The 17719-nt window shown below is 35.6% G+C and overlaps 1 long non-coding RNA gene across 2 annotated transcripts; it reads left to right on the forward strand.

Moving 5' to 3' along the window:
* The first annotated feature begins 914 nt into the window (after positions 1 to 914).
* On the forward strand, positions 915 to 17465 carry LOC140172767 (uncharacterized). 2 transcript variants are annotated; one of them, XR_011861753.1, is made up of 5 exons: positions 915 to 1266; positions 6740 to 6789; positions 10093 to 10234; positions 13242 to 13444; positions 17131 to 17465. It is a non-coding gene; the product is annotated as an uncharacterized lncRNA (long non-coding RNA). The 2 variants fall into 2 exon arrangements; XR_011861752.1 differs by lacking the exon at positions 915 to 1266 and having other exon boundaries at positions 6664 to 6789.
* Positions 17466 to 17719: the final 254 nt, after the last annotated feature.

A 17719-nucleotide genomic window follows, 5' to 3' on the forward strand; every position in this document is an offset into this window, starting at 1 on the left:
AATTATTCATTGCCGGAACTAAGGGGTGGTGCAATAATTATGTGTACCCGGGGTGAATTATAGGGGGGCAAAGATTTTTGGCAGGCCAAAAGGGGGGCAAGCATTTTTGGCAGGTCGAAAGGGGGGGGGGAATCAAGCGATTTTGGCAGGTCGAAAGGGGGGGCAAGCAATTTTGGCACAGATATTTTGGGCACCGTTTCTATATTACGCCCTAAAAGGCATAGGAAAATGTTACGAACACGTTCAAATATGCAAAATTTCCTGCTCGCTGCGTTCACATTATATGTTAAGACATGAAGGTTTTAAATTTGGGTTCCCAAAATCTTGCATGTGTAAGGGGGGCAAAGATTTTTGGCACGTCAAAGGGGGGGGGGGCACGTCGGAAGGGGGGGGGGGGGGAAAGGTTTTTTGGCACGGCCAAAGGGGGGGGGGGCAAGCGTTTTTTGGCAGACCATTTTGAGAATTCACCCCCGGTACACATAATTATTGCACCACCCCTAAGGACCGAGCACGCCAAAAGTTAAGAGCAAAGAAAGTGTAAAAGAAGGCGCGTGAAGTGCGTAAAAATTTTGCATTTTATATAGCTATAGATTGTATGCACATTATGATTTTGAAGTTAAAGTCTGTGCGCAGAAATTTTGAGTCACCAGCCCTTAATAATAATTCTATAACCCCCCTATTTATTTTTGGGTGTTAAAAAATTATAACCCCCCCTTATTTTTGGTCTAAAAATTCTATGACCCCCAGTATATTTGGGACCCACCCCCTTCCGAAGGAAATGCGAGCCCCCTTAATTTATTTACGATAAACTATTTCATTACAGTTTTATTATTGTTGTATTTTATTACCAGTTCTGAGCAGAGATGACGTAATGAAATGAATATTAATGAGGAGCATACAATATGCGGTTGATAAAGCATCGGCAGGGTTTGATAATCCGTCATCATTTATTTTAGAAGCCTAATTGGGCGACTTTTGAAATTTTCCTTGTAATATTGGTCAGTCTTTTTGCACTTTTGGTTTATGTGTTCCAGTATCTGTAGTTTTTCTCCCATAGAAATCAAAAACAACAACAGCAACAACAAAAACTAATTTTCCAAAGTCGATCTTTGAAAATGTTTAGTAGAAAATTGGGCGACTTGTCAACTAGTTACTATCTGACCGGCGAATTTATGTGGCAACCCTTGTAACAAGTGTCAGTGGCGGAGCATACATGTACAGTACAACAATCATGCTGCATGCCTGCGGTGATGAGGTGAATTACAGGTAAGCTTAACAATTTATAAGTTTGAGTAAAGTTGGTAAACTAAACATAATGCATAATATGGTTTAAAATATTCATAAGGTACGGGAGGGTCTCCTAGCAATCCCGATACAAAACCTGCTGCACCCGGTCAAGCGTAGGCTATATCTCGTCATTCTCATAAGAACTGCTATATCGCTCATTCTACAAAATCCGGTGCCAATCCACAAAAAAAATTGAAAAAATAAAAGTTGTTCAAAAAAACCTGCTTTTTGTGTTTTTTAAAAGTAAATGTATCACTACTTTCAGATGTAAAAAATGGCCAACACCACTTGCATATTTTTCTTTCAGGATGTCATGATGTTTTTTAACATTAAAACTCAATGTAATGTTAGCTACGTTACCGACTATAAAATGGGCTGTTTTTACTCAATCCAAGGTCATAAAAAGCAAATTAAAGATCACTTGAGTGAAATGTAAAACAGATTTCACCATTTCATAGAAGTTTTGAAGATGCATAAATGAGTGTGTAACGTAGCTCACAGTAACGTAGTTCACTGGTTTTAATGTTTTAATGTGATTTGCGAACGTTAGAACGTTATGTCGGTTAATTCTAATATAAATGGGGTTCGACCACTGGTAGCTTTCACATATTATTAGGAAGTACATGTAATACAAGTGCATACTATAGAATTCTGGTAACGTAGTTCACCAATCTTAACATGGTCGGTCGAAATTTCAATGTTTACAACATTTCTATGCCAAAAATGCTACAGCATCACGATTTTTACTGTGATTTTTAAAAACCTATGAGTGTTTCCTTTCAAATACCGCAAATTACATTGATACCTCTGTTTTACTTCTTTCCAATAACGTGTGTTAAAAAGGGTAACGTAGCTCACAGCGTTTTGGTGGAAAGTGCAATTTATTTTAGAATTACACAAAGACATTTTAATCACTAAAAAATAATGTTGATAAACAATATGATGGTGCGTTATCTAATTAAAAAACAACAAATATGTAAAGAAATCGCATTTATTCAAAGAAAATATTTAGGGTTAGATGTGACACTTGAGCTGTGGAAACGCATTTTTAGCGATTTTGAGCCTTTGCAAGGGTTAATCAGGCTGAAGAAAGCATTTAAAGTATGGAAAACTATATATGTCCGTGTAGATCTCGTTGAGTTCTACCAGAAAAACAACATATTTGATGCCCTAAATGCTCGACAAAGTTTTTGTGGACCAAAGAATGGAAAAAAGGCTATTGGCACCGGATTTTGTAGAATGAGCGATATCCCCATTCAAACCAGCAAAGACTGCTACAAGAACTCATTCATCCCACTCACTATTAGAAACTGGAACTCACTACCGGAAGAAACGACAAATATTACCAGCAACAAGCTATTCAAGGCAACAATTACCAAGCACTACCTCAAGTAAACACAGAAATTTCATCGCTACCACCGATCCTGTCCACTTAGCTCCGACTTTGGGGCGTGGGACAGTATACCTACAAGACAAGACAAGACAAGAAATATCTGACCGCTTTCGCCATTAATTATCAGATTATATACTTGGACAACGTATTTCCTTGTAGTACCGGTAGTAGTATGTTGACTAGTTCACCACGTAAACTTGTATGGCTCAAAATTCGGACCGCTTCGCCATATATAGTTTACTGCTTTCTGTGTTTTGAAATTTGTTGATGTTTTAATGATCCCCGATTTCGGTCGATTATTTTAGCTGTGCCGCGCCACGTGCATGACGCTAGTGGGTACCAGCCAAACTTCAGAAAGAAAAAAATCACGATCGCCGATAACGATGTGATATGGGACTTACATAGGATTACACAGAGATATTTCTTGCCAAAATTTGACCATTTCTAGGTAGCTTTGCCCTACTTTGTCTGTGTTATATGAAAAAGGACAGTCTTAAGTAAGTAAATGTACAACGCTTAAATTGATGTTTTGATGTTTTGGGAGACTGGGAGGGATCAGAACAAAAAAATGATGGAGCCTATTCTTGACTGTGACCCGCTGTGTAATATTCCTTCAGCACATTATCGTACGGTAATAGCCTTATACGATGGACAGATAGTATCAGTTTGTGAATGAGGACATCGATTTGTTCCTTGTACTATATGTTGACGTTGTCATATAAATCATAATCTCACATGCATAAATACATTGACATGTGAAAAACCACGGTTTTAAACGCAGATAACCGCTTGCCAAAAATGGCTAAAGCCAAAAAAAACTATAAAATCTCGAAACAAATTATTAAGTTACAAAAATCGTTTCCTGAGTAGGTATGTTCACATTGCTTATATAGAGGGCGACGCTCAACTCAAAAAGCTCATAAAGTTGCAACCACAGTAAATGGCTTAACTGTGTAATCCCCATAGTAAAATTCAAAATTTTGAAATTTGGACAACAGAAACTTGGAGACGTAGTCTAAAAAGTGCTGACCAGTACGTAGGCCTACTTTATCTTTGATTCAGAAGTCACTATGCAGTGATAGTTAAGTGCAGTAAGTCATTGTAGGGCATTGTCAATGATGGCCGCAGATTTAATGAAAAATCTTAAAAACAGACATTTGCTCATAACTTTGTTTCAAATATTTGAGCTACAGACATGGTTGATCGACCCCTCATTTTTTTAAAAGTTAAATAATCACCTTTTTAAACAAAACAATTTCCATGTGAAAAAACCAGTAGACTTGAAAATTTTGTGATCATGTCTACCTGAGTGTTACAAGGCCAGATTTTGTTATTCTAAAAGAACATATTAAGGGGTACTACACCCCCCTGCCCAATTTTGTGCCTATTTTTGCATTTTTCTCAAAAATTATAGCGCATTGGTGACAAGTAAGATATTATTGGGGCAAGGACTACAACTACTGCACTGGAAATTTTATCTCAACACAAGCAACAGTTGTGGAGTTACAGTCAAAAATGAGGGAAAACCAATATTTGATCAATAAATCAATAACTACTCGCCTTGAGTTGCTGAATTTTCAGTGCAGTAGTTGTAGTCCTTGCCCTACAATATACATATATCTTACTTGTCACCAAGGCGCTATAGTTTTTGAGAATAATGCAAAAATAGGCACAAAATTGGCCAGGGGTGTAGTACCCCCTTAAGAAATGAATGGCATGCATTTTCATTGCTTAAGTGCATTTAATCGAAATGTGGCATATATATCAGATTAAAAAGTTGTCATTAAAAGTTGTGTGTATATGAGTTTTCTGGTATTTTTTTTTTAATATTTGACTTAATTTGAGTGACTATATGATGTGAGTTTTTGCCACTGGTTTTTGCCACTGGTAATGGCAAAAACCGAACCGCGGGGGGGGGGGTGGAGCTTTGGGTATTTGGTTTTGGAACGGATGTGCCACTGAGAATTTGAAAATGAACCTATCAATAGGCATTATGTATTTAGTATGTATTTAGTATGTACTGGTACCAAAATTTACAATTTTTGGCAGAATTTAACCCAAATCATGAAGTAATTGGTACAATTATCGAATAGGTGCAACTTGCTAGACTTGAGTCCAGTCCACGTTTACAGAGTTTCGGTTAGGGGCTATGGTTGGGGTAGAGCAGTCTTGTAATAAAAGACTAGTCGAGTTGCACCCTATTCGCAATCTTTCCAAGTAATTTTTACCAATTTCCCCCTGAATTTCGGCTAGATTGAGGCAAAATTGGGCTAATTTCCAAGTCATACCGATCATCCCCGAGGTTAAACACAGCCGATCATGACAGGCGATTACATCAAAAATGTTGTTAATTGCACTTCAACAAAATTTTGGACTGTTAAAAAAAAAGGCAAAGAACTTGAACTCATTCAAAATAATTTTCATCCAAATTTCATCATTAAAGGTCTGTAATCCTATCAACAGCATCATCCCCCAAATTTTTCTCATTGTTGAAGAGTTTTTGATATATCATAAAATGAATCATATTTTCTCATTGACCATCCTGCAATGTATTTCCTAAGAATATTATAATAAGGGCTGATATTGAAATACCCTACCGGGTACCATGTTTTCACACAGAAAGAAGGCAGGATTCCCTCGCTATTTTATTAAAGCGCTGCGGCCTCGGGAAAGCTCGGTCATAAAACGGATGGATTATATGCATCAGTGATACACCCTGCCCAGGATTTTAACAAAAGAAGGCTAGCACAGGAAAGCTGCAGGATGGCGCACACCTTCCTGTGTAAGGGAATTTCAATATGAGCCCTAAGATTTGGTAGATGCAATGACCTTTTTGGCATCATGCATGAGTCTCACACATTTTTACACATTTAGACACTTTCTCCCACTTTCTATCATGCTCACACTCACACACCAACAGTAAAATATGCGCAGTGATAGTGCGCTACGCACAGGCACAACGCCTAGATGTTGATCCACAAGCCTCAGCACACTTTACAGCACACTTTTTAGTCGCCAAACAATATTTCAGTCCCGTACGCCTGTTCAACAATATCTCATGTCAAGCAATCTGGAAATTTGTTGACAGTCCTGCTTTAGTTTGATCTAAATTCCAGCTAAATATCTAGAGGTTTTTTTTTTCTATAGTCAAGGTACTGTACTAGCTCTCTGCTATTTCACTCACAAAAAATGATCTGACAACCTACAAGTAGAAACTAAGCTTGCACAAGAGGTGTTCTTATCTGTGATGTCAAAACTCTACGCATATCCCTCAAGCAAAATTAGCCATTTCTTTCAAAATGTACATGTTCCCAAAAATTTCCCTACAGGTGCAAGTGGCTATTTTCAACAAAATTTTGTTAATTGATTTTTAAAGATGGCTGTATCCAACCAAGATGGTTGTACTGTTGTACAATACCACAGGGTTGTAAACTCAGTTTCGAAGGAAATATTAAGTATTGCAACCTGAAATCACTTCATTTACATTGATTTCTTAGGATGGTTGTATCCAACCAAAATGGTTGTGGAATACCATTACCAATATAAACAGGGTTGTATTTATAGGTTTTAAACATGTATCACTTGTTGGAAGTGGAACTGTACAAATGAATGCACGAGTACTGAAATGTCTAATGCATGATGAGCCCCGAAGGGGGAGTGCAATCGATGCATCAACATCTCAGTACAAGTGCAGTTTGTACAATTTCTCGAGTAACAAGTAATTATAAATATTAAACATTGGACATCTGAAACAATTCATTTACATTGATTTCTTAGGATGGTTGTCCAACCAAGATTGTTGGAGGGTACCATTATACCACCATCAATAAACAGGGTTGTAAACTCAATTTATTTATATTTTAACTTTCATTGATTTCTAAGGATGGTTGTTTCCAACCAAAATGGTTATAAACTCAACCCATTAAAGTGATTAATTTGAATCATAAGAATTTTCATTTGAGGACAGTTTTTACTGATGAATAGAGGCCACTGTCTAAATGTTTTAAACAATGTTGAAGGCAAACTAATCTTTTAAAATATTTCCAATGTTATTTACAGGTATATTAAAAGATCACTGCTGGCACACCATTCTATCTACAGATGTTAAGGTAAGCTTTGTCAGCCCACTGCCTTATACCCAAAACTTTTTGAGACAAAAGAAGGAATATGAAATGAAAAATATGTGTGTGTTCAAACGTAATGTACATGTTGGGAGTAAGGGAAGTTGTTGTCAGTAATTACAGGTAATTTCGTGGTTCATTTTATGCATAGAGTTTTGACTTGATTGTGTGCAACTTCAGTGTTGCATGAAATCTTTGCATTTTGTGACCATTGGAGGTTTAAGTAAGTTGCTGAAGGCATCATCGGATTAAGCCCATTCATTGAAAAGAATAAAAGTCCCCCATACAACCACAAAGTCCCTAAAAATAGGGCCACAGTTGAATCTTCTCCCCATTACAGCATATATTCCAAAATGTCTATAGAGCTTATTAGGCGTAAGTTAATGTAACCTGCAATGGACATGATAAATGTGATCCCCAAATTAAAATAAATGAACCTTTTATAGGCATAATATTTCTTGCACTGTGGACTACATCCTCACTCTCGGCATGCCTTCTCATGGTCTCAAGTAGCGAGTTGAACCAATGCACATAGACGTCCTCCTTTCAATAGGCCTATGGATATTTTTGCCGCCTTTGATAACTTGTCTATAATGTTATGTATGACTTTAATGGCATTCCATATTTGTTTTTCTCTTTTTTGGATATGTTTTTCCTTGCTGGCCTCCCATACTACACAATTTTCACACCTATAGAGTGTATGCAATTGTATAACAATTGAAATGACAGTCATGTTGGAATATGTTGAAATACAGTTCTACAATAGCTGAATATGACAGAGGGATAAGTCTCTAGATTGATTCAACAACCATTCATGCATATCACATGTTTTATTGTCCTATTATCATGTGAATTGCCAGGGTCGTCCGTGGTAGGACAGATTAAAAAAAAATATAATAAACAATTTCCCTGATAATCAAATATCTTGATTTGATAAAAAATAATATCACAATACCACTGGATGATTAAAATTATGTTATCCATGATTGATGACAATAAATTGTTTAATAAAATATTGAAAAAATTCACTTGGTCATCGGATATCGAACTTGGGTCAGTGTATCCGAGTCGAACGCCTAACCATTTAGCCACGGGACACTGATGTAAATTGCTGTGTCGATGCACAGCATTTATTATATGAATGGATGCATCGTCCAGAAAGAACAATTAAGAATAATGTGAAAAACTTGGATTTTTTGGTGAATGGGACTCAAAATTGCATAAAATATCATAGAAAGTTAACAATATAACTCCGTGTAAATATAGTTTGGCGGGAGCATCTGTTTAGTCTTCTTTATCAGTCGATTATTTTTAAAACTTGCTGCTCACAGCTACCGTGTGATTGTGACTCTAATACAACTTCCGTGTGGTAGACCTGGGATTGGGTGGTAAAAACAGCATTTTTTCTTTTTTTCTGTCATTAAAAAACAAAACTGTGTTTTGCTTTTTATTTGACTGAAATCTGACTTTCCATTCAAACATTAGAACTTATCAAACATTATTTTGCTAATGACCACAATTTTGAATCCAAATTGCTTTCCCATAGAAAATGTGTACATATTCAATTTCTTATGTATTTTATTGCTTTTGCCAAGCCTTGTTGACCAAATTTATAAATTAACATTAGATTATCAGAACCAATGCTGAACCAAACACATGTTTTTGACAGATGTCCCAAATGATGTTACGGTACTACATGTATCTCTCAAAAAGACTAATTTTGAAGTGAAAATCATGATTTTCTGTGTTTTTTAATCAAGGAATTTAAACTAATTACTTTCAATGCAAATTTTCTATCATTTCATTTTTCATGAGTTTATGATCTCCATAAAATGTGAGAGTCAAAACTACATCCCCTATGAACTTGAAACTTTGCATGATTGTACTTTAATCTGTGATCTGTATTTTAAACCTCAATTGAAAAATGTAAAAGTAGATTGTATTCACTAAAATGACAAATTCTGATAATTGAGCAATATTTGATCATTCCAGATTTTGGTTTTTCACAGAAAGTGAATAACCTAACCCCTCCTTAGAAGTCTGCATAAAGAAGTTTATAACAGATCTCTGTCGATAGAGCTGCAATTTGATACCTAAATGAGCTTTATAAGATGTTAGGTTGAGGCTCCAAATTTTTTTGAAAATATGACCTTATCGGCTAATGAATTTTTCTAATTAGCTAATTAATGTTTTTTAAATGTTTACGGTAGTATAGAGTCACATGCTACTTTCATTTATTCCCAGGTCTACCACCTTCAAACTACCATAATTTTGTTCATATCACCTAGTCGAAACACATATCAGGTTAATCAATGTTTGCGCTGGCAGGGAAGGGGTTCTTTACTACATGTAGTGTGTGCAGGGCTGGGGTAGGGGACACTTAACATTGTCAAGGGGTATAACGTATCATCCTTGAGCATGGACGAAAATGCACTCAACAAGTATGGCAAATGTCACTGGCATTATCTTATTCCCTAACTAGTAAGTAAAGTATCAATTTTATGGACTCTAAACCAGTTAGTAACCCCCTGAACACTACCTGCCAATCTAACATGGCCTCTGATTGGTTAATTACATGATATCATTACTTTCAGAATGGAGCTTTGCAAATATTTCACCCGATGTTTTTGTGTGGTGAAATTATTCTAACAATGTTGACGATTGGTCCAATTGATCCTTTATTACACTGCTTGAAAACTGTTACTTGAAACTGACAAGGTCAGAAAGTTTCCATAGGACCTTTAATATGCATGATCTATAATTGAGCAATACCTTTTTTCTCAAATTTGCTTGTCTTAGAGAGACCATATTCATGTTACATATGTACAGTAGTCTTGAAAATAATAATTTTTCATGAATTTTTTTTTCACATAATTATGATAGATACCTACTGAATACTGATCAATACCCAGGGACCCCCATGGGGTGTAGGGCACAAAAGAGGGTGCCCTTGTACATGTAGGCAAGAGGCATGCTGAGCCAGAGGTTCATACATTTATGCTGGACATTCCATTTGTTCCATGAGGGACAATTTTAGTATTTTTTTGTGTTGCTTTTTTTTTACTATGCCTCAAAAGATATTTAAAACATCTAAATTCATCAAGGTACAGTAGTGCACCCTGCTAATATTATAGGTTTTTAATTAATACTGAAAATCACATAACATGTGCAAAACCATTGTGTGTTCATTCTTCCGGTTTGTGATCATGCTCCCCTTTTAGAGGGTATTTGGTATTCTGATGGACCTTTAATGAGTATTTTCGTTTGTTTGCTTGCTTGGTTGTTTTACAGATAATTCATCACAATGAGTGACAATAGTGCAACTGGGGATTCTGATCAGGGCTGTCAGCGGAGTGCAGTGATTAGTGAAGTATTTGATTTGGAGATAAAACAAAGGAGAAAAGGGTCTTTAAAGGTGCTGCTGAAAAAGAAGGTAAGGTATGGTAAAAGTTTCTGTCTTCATGACAAGTACTTTGACAAAGTTGTTATATGATGTAAAATGAGATAATACTCATACATTTTGATTCATTGAAGACAGCTTTTTACTTTTATGAAATAATAATATTTATATTACTGGTATAATCTAGTCAACTGGACTTAATATTTTTGAGTGGGAAATTTTCATGTTCATCCCTGTACGCATCATTAGCCCTTCTGATCATCTGCCAGTAAAAGTTCAGATGTTGTTGTATCACTGGTCACATTGGAGTTCAATCTGAGAGATATCTTTTGATCGCTGGACTGTAGGCTTCCGCCAAGTATTGACTATTGGCATGAGCTCCTGCCAAGTTTGCAGAATGCATGTACCAGCATAGACGAGCCAGCACTGGTTGTGGAGACTATGCAAACAGTCTTTTGACAACAAGGACATAAATCTTGAACAGAGAAAGCAGATGGTAATTGGTATGAGCAAATTTATGTGAAACGGAGGACGGAGTGGCCTACGTCCATAACTTTGCAGGAGCCTATACAGTTTAGCGATCAAGAAGATATCTATCAGGTTGAATTCAAATGTATTAAGCCTGTGATACGAAAGCATCCACTTCACAGTTCAATGAAGCCTAAAGTCGGTAGGGCTAATTGAACATGAAATTTCCCACTCAAAAATTGAAAGTCCAATTGACGAGACTAATACAAATATTATTATTGTTTACTACTTGGATGAATGATAATCTTCACAAATGTACAGCTTTAATTGGATATTTGAGCCCCAATGGCTTTTGGAATCTGGAATGATTAAAGAGTTTGTTTTGGGTCAGGGTTCGGACCCGACCCTCTCATGCCAAGCACTAGGTCGGCTACTGGTAGCTGACCGGTAGCTATGGGTGTTTTGCTGGCCCAGCCAATGAAAGCATGCTATCTCAAATGGTGATTGTGTTATCACATCATGTGGCACGCATGCATGTGCAGTGCATATATCTGGTACATGTAGTACTATTTAAGGTTGGTCTGAACCATGGAATTATGGAAACATTTTAGCCTTTCAACTTCTAAATTGTTGATCTAAAGTGCATAAAAGTATACATATTTCGAATGGAAATTAGCTTACAAATCCAGTGGTGACGTCAGATTAATTTATAAAATGCTCAATTTTGGAGAAAATCATCAAAAACCGTGATTTTGACCCGTAACTAATTATTTTTTTCAGTAAAAATTTTTTTCTTTTTGATTTTCAAAATCTAGGTATGAAAATCTAGGATCCGTTAAATTTATTTTTTTGAATTTTGACTAAGTTTAAGAAATATTCGTTGAAATCTGACAGCTTCAGCCTAATTTAGACTATGTTGTGTATATTTTTGTTTTTTGATGGAAATTTTAAAAAATGGCAAGATTTCCCGCCATTGACCATGTGGACGATTTCAGATGGAAAAGGGTGAAATACCATATTTAAAATGATAGAAATTTGTTTAAAAAGTTTAAGTACCGCACACAGACTAATGAATATAGAATTCAAGAAAACTGGAATTTGTCATTTTTTTAAAATGCCATGGTTCAGACCAACCTGAAGTATATTTGTATATTACCTGGATTCCAGTTATATACAGACGATGACAACAATGTACAGGGTACTGTGCACAAATTATAATTTGTCCAGTTAAATTGTCTATGGCCTTGTAAACTGTATATATATAAAAACAAATTTAATGAGACCTGCTCCTGCAAGTAAACCTGGGCAAAGTTGGGAAAGGCCCTTAAAAATGTGTAAAAAAACAGTATGAAAATGTTCACATATGCGGAATGTTAGCCATCACATAATTTGAGTTTCCAAAAACCTGATATGTAAAAGGGGAGGAGGCGAAGATTTTTTTTTTTCATGTTGAAAGGGGGAATATGTTGTTAGTGTCACATGAAAAGGGTAAAAACAATTTTTGGCAATCCATTTTGAGAATTCAAAAAAAAAAATCACCCCTTCTATTAAACACCCCACCATTTTTTTCACCAAGATGTTTAAAAAATGCTGATATTTCCATGCTATCTTGTGTAGTAAGCTTTCCAAGGTGCACACATGGTCACTAATGGCGTCGGTAATTGGCGAATATCTGCTTGTAAACCCGGAAGTGAACCGGAAGTCATCGTTCCTAAGTTCATAGTTTGTCATTTCGGCATGAGTTTCAAGCTTAGGGTAGGAAGTTTTTCAACAAAAAAAAACTTCACCCACTACATGAGCAAAAAAAAAAAAACTTTCCCCAACAACACTAAAAAAAACTGTGTATAATGCATGAAATTAAAAAAACAAAACTTCGCTGCCCTACCCCCCCTGAGTATCAAATGGTGCGTCCCTTACCTAATGATTTTAACAGGAATTATCGTTTTAAAAATGACCTCTATAATAATTAAATCCCCCCCCCTTTTGGGAGTGACTATTCAAGGAAATATGGTATTTCAGGGAAAGAGCTTTTGCGATGATATGTAGAATAGGGTTGTATCTGATGATGGTATGGTGGCAATATAACTTGCTTCAATCATGATCCAATTACCAATTCAAGACAACGAATGTGTACTAAGTCGACCCTGCTTTATGGCATATACATGTATGTGATCAGCATTATACATGCATTGCAACTGTGTAACTTCATGTATATCATTGAGCTATCATTGATAGTGCTGTGAGGAAATGTGAATAACAGTTGTACTTTTAAATTAAAACAATCCACCTTGTTATTATAATATATTTGTAAACGTGGTAAATGAAAATCTCACAATTAGAATATTTACACACCCAAAAGCAAAGTGCATTTAAAAACAACTGTTATTTGTGGTGACCGCGAAAGATGGTTAAGCACGGGTGACAGCTAGTATTTAAAAATTTGCCAATAATTTTTTTTTTTTCTTATAAAGTTAATATCATAAGAAACAATACTGGTTTTAAGAAACAAGACCTATGGACAGTGGAATATTCAGTGGTTCCAATGATGCTGTTAATTTTAAATTCCTTCCAGCATTGTAGTTGACAGCTTTGATGAAGAGCTGAAGAAGTTTGAATCAAGACATCACATGCAAGGGAGATGGACATAATCAGACCGTGAATACAAGAAAGCACCAAGATAGCTGGAATTCCAACAGAAAGCAGCACTGATCAAAAGGTTGAAACATGATGTTGTTGAATATCTATGCATGCATGAGACATAAAATAAATATGGAGGTAAGATTTTAAATGAATGTGTTAATATGAGTTCCTTTTCAGTACGCTAGGGAAGGGAGTGAGATTGTAATGGTGTGATCACATTTATTCTCGGTCCCAGCCTGTTTGTGCTCCTCCCTCACCAAGCAAACCATCTGGTAACAACCTCATTACAAAAGTTTCATATTATGTCTTTTCTGATTGACAAACATCAAGTCTGTCTAAAACCAGGATTTATACCACCGCGTGGCTGTCTATCAACCACTGTCAAAGCCCAGTTCTTGATTGACAGCCATTTCATCCTAGTCTATCCAGAAGGACCACACTATTTTAAGAGAGATCACACTATTTTTATTATAACAATAGTGTGGTCCTTCTTGATAGACTATGATGAATTTGCTATCAATCAATCATTGGGCTTCAGTGGTTGATTCAGATAGCCATGCAGTGGTATTAATCCACACAATGTGACTTCTCTGGCATGAAAGGGGATATCAGACGATTGGGGCCTCAGTTGCTGCTGCCGCTAGTCTATTCCTATTGTAAAGTCTGCACAAAAAAGTATCGCAGCTGTTATAAATATGCCTATAGCTTCAGAATTAATAATTGAATACCTGAGTGAAAAAAGGGCCCAACTCCATCAAAACTGTTTTAGAGATATTAAGAAAAAACTTATTATTTGGAAAAGTTATATAGTTTATAGGCAGAATGTTTTCATCTTCAGGGGACCCTTAATACATGAACATACAATATTACATACACTTGAAATTATTTATGAGCTTTCCATGGCAATGGTACAGGTCTTAATACGATCTGGTCTAAGTGAGCTAGTGAGACCAAGGGCACCTGCACATTGCATATTTTTTGATTGGTCAAAGTTTGTATTTCGACTTGTTTGAGTCGTTATTTCACTGACGAAACAGCCGTGAATGAATCCAATGATTGCACTGCATGCTTTGGTGCTAAAATAGTCTCCAAATTGATACTTAAAAGCAAACCAGACTAACTAGATGCTGTTGAAACTCACACAGCAGATAGTGTCTGAGACTTTATTATTCAACTCTGCACATTCAATTACATTGGATTATGTTTTTAAGGTGGAATCCCCCCAGTTTGGGTGATCTGGAATCTAAAGCTTGTGCAGGTATAAACTTAGTGAATGAAACTTCCCATAACTAGGTGGCATGTATATCTTAAACAAATTTCAAAGGTAGAGACCTTTGGAACATGATATCTCAAAAAGTGTTTTATCAATAGAAATGAAATGTTTGGAATGTGTTCTTCATAGACAGGACTGGAATTTGAACTAGAATTATGATAATCATGTGATGTCTTGGGGGTCTACCGGGCGGTCAAAGGTCAAATTCAAATTTTAATAATTATTGCTGTATACTATTTTGATGCTGCCATAGCAACAACATAGTTCCCAAGCTTGGAATTAAAAACTTCTAGTTCAATTTATAGCCCTGCGAATCAGCAACACACAGTGTGGACATGCGTTCGCGAAAAAAAGTTTTCGAGATATCAGCAATTTTGTGAATTTTAGTCGAGAAACACTGTTTTTAGAATTTTCTATATTTTTGAAACACTGCTTTATTATAATTTTGATTTGGAAACGAAACACTTGAATTATCACAAATAATTATAATAATGATTATTTTTTTAGATATGGTTTTTTAAAGGGAAAAACGTTAAATATCGCAGTTTGAGAAAAACAATAAAATACATTAGAATTAATTTTTAAAATTTGCCTCGCAAAAGTTACATTTTTGAATATAACTTTTGAATGGAAGCTCCGATTGTTTTCAAACAAAAAGCAGAAGAAAGGGATTTTTTCCTTAATTCCAATTTGTAAAGTCAACATGCAATCATGTGTTCTGACTCAGTTCTTTACTCAAAAATAAGATAATTTTTGCCCACAACCAGGGAGATTCCACCTTAAGATATTTGAAAAAGAAACAGGAAATTGTGGTAAAAGTCATCAAAGAAAAGTGCTAGCTTACCCTTAGACCCAAGGTGATTTATACTTTACAAATTCCAAAGTTCAATTTAAAACCCTATTTATTTTCAATTTTGCCTCATTTTAGGCACGTCCCTGGGTCCACCAAAAGGGTTTGCAACCTTTTCACAAATCGTATGGGATGGTCCATTCTTAACTAAGGGAGGGCATAGACTTGAATTTAAAAAAAATTCACCCAAGAGGCCTCAAAGGTTTAATTTTGATGATAATACAATGAAAGTTAAAAAACAGGTGATATGTATGAATGGTTGTAGTTCGAACTAGGGACATGTCACTCTGACACTTAGAACTGTCTTGGCTGCCCTTTCAATTGTTATACCGTGCCGGTTATTGGATAGGGTGTATATGTGATGATGGTCCACCAGGTTTTGTTGTATGAAATTATGTGAGGCTATATAAGTGTATCAGTATGCAAGGAATGCATTTATGTAAGCCAGGCCTATGTTCTGAAAATCTTAGTTCATGTTCACATTTTTATAATAAACTAATGTTTCAACAGTGAGTTTCACCCAATTACTAGCAAATATTGCTATTTTGCCAGATAATACACCCTGATACGGATAGTTGAATGAATACTATCTCAGCGCATCTATTTATTATAATTGTAACATTATTCCCCATTGTTCTAAATTGATTGATTCAAAAAAGTTTATAGTACTTGACGTTCTACTGCATTTTATAAGGGTTTTCAAATTGAACTTTGGAATTTGAAAAGTATAAACCATGCTGGGTCTAAGGTGTGCCAACACTTTTCTTTGATGGTTTTGACCACAATTTTGTAATTTTTAAAGTACTACACCCCTTGATAAATTTAGTATCTCTTTTGCATTTTCTCAAAAACTAATAACACGGTGGTAATAAAGTTATGTATATTATAGGGGCAAGGAATCCAATTACTACACTGGAATTTCAGTGACCCAAGACAAGCGGTTTGTTATTTATGACCAGAAATAAGGTACAGCTAGGATGTACCTCGCTTCCTATCATATATACTGAACCGCTTGTCTTGAGTCACTGAAATTTCAGTGTAGTAATTGGATTCCTTGCCCCAATAATATACATAACTTTTGTTACCAGTGTGTAATTATTTTTTGAGAAAAATGCAAAAATAGTCAAAAGTTTACCACATGGGTGTAGTACCCCCTTAAAATATCTTTAAAAAAAATCCAATAATCTAAGCTAACTGAATGGACAGTAGCATCCTCTTCTTATGGTAACAACAAACAATTGACTGTTTTGTTGACATTTTTTTTGTAAATGTTTAAAAAAAAAATTTCTTTTCAAGAAATTGAGGGTCATCAATAAACCAAAATGGCTGAAATTGCATCCTGAATCTGCTGCATATCCCTGTACCCACTAAGAACCCTCCTCATGGGAGTCTGAAATTTTAGAAATCATTCGAGACCCCAAAAGACAAAGACATTTTAAATACTTTATTATTGATTATGATATCATAATTATGCTTTGTTCAGTGAAATTGCTTGCATAAAGGTATAACACCAAAAATTGAGGCACACAGTGTTTAAGTTCTTCCAAAACAGAATAAACAATACCCCCTGGGAAATGTGTTATACCCCTCAAAGGAAAAGTTCACTATTGAAAGGGTACAAAAAATTTTGAAACAAACCTTGCTTGAGATTCCATCAACTGCATAAATGTTTACTGTTTGGTCTTTATTTTCTTGCAGAGAACCAATGTCAACCTAAGGCTCCACAATGCCTGTGCATATCTTCAATTTGGCACAATGTGCAGAGAAGGACAAAGGATTTCTCCAGGCAGAGAACTAGAAGAACCATAATGTTATCAACAAAGTTGTGGCAATCTAAATGCATCCATACATAGAGCACAAGACATATGTGTATGATCATGGACATCTGATAAGTCAAAAAATGTATGAGTACAAGATGCCATCAGACTCTTACAGAACAAGTGTTGTTCATATGGTCATTTAAATGATCCTGTACTGTGTAGCCAGATAATGTAGCTGCCGGGCGAAGTTCGCTATTCCCAAGGTTCGGTATTCTGAATGTTTGCTATTCAATGTTCACTATTCTGAAAATTAAAAGGTTCTCTATTGCGAAGGTTCTCAATTCTGAAAACAGAAAAGGTTCTCTATTCTGAATATGAAAATGGTTTCTCTATTCCAATATGAAAATGGTTTCTCTATTCCAATATGAAAATATGGGTTCTTTATTCCAAAAGCGAAAAAATATTTATTCCGAAAAGTCACGGTGTTTTCAATTCCGAATATGAAAAAAGTTCCCTATTCGAATATG

Source organism: Amphiura filiformis, chromosome 2 (assembly GCF_039555335.1).
Source record: "Amphiura filiformis chromosome 2, Afil_fr2py, whole genome shotgun sequence".
Classification (NCBI taxonomy): Eukaryota; Metazoa; Echinodermata; class Ophiuroidea; order Amphilepidida; family Amphiuridae; genus Amphiura; species Amphiura filiformis.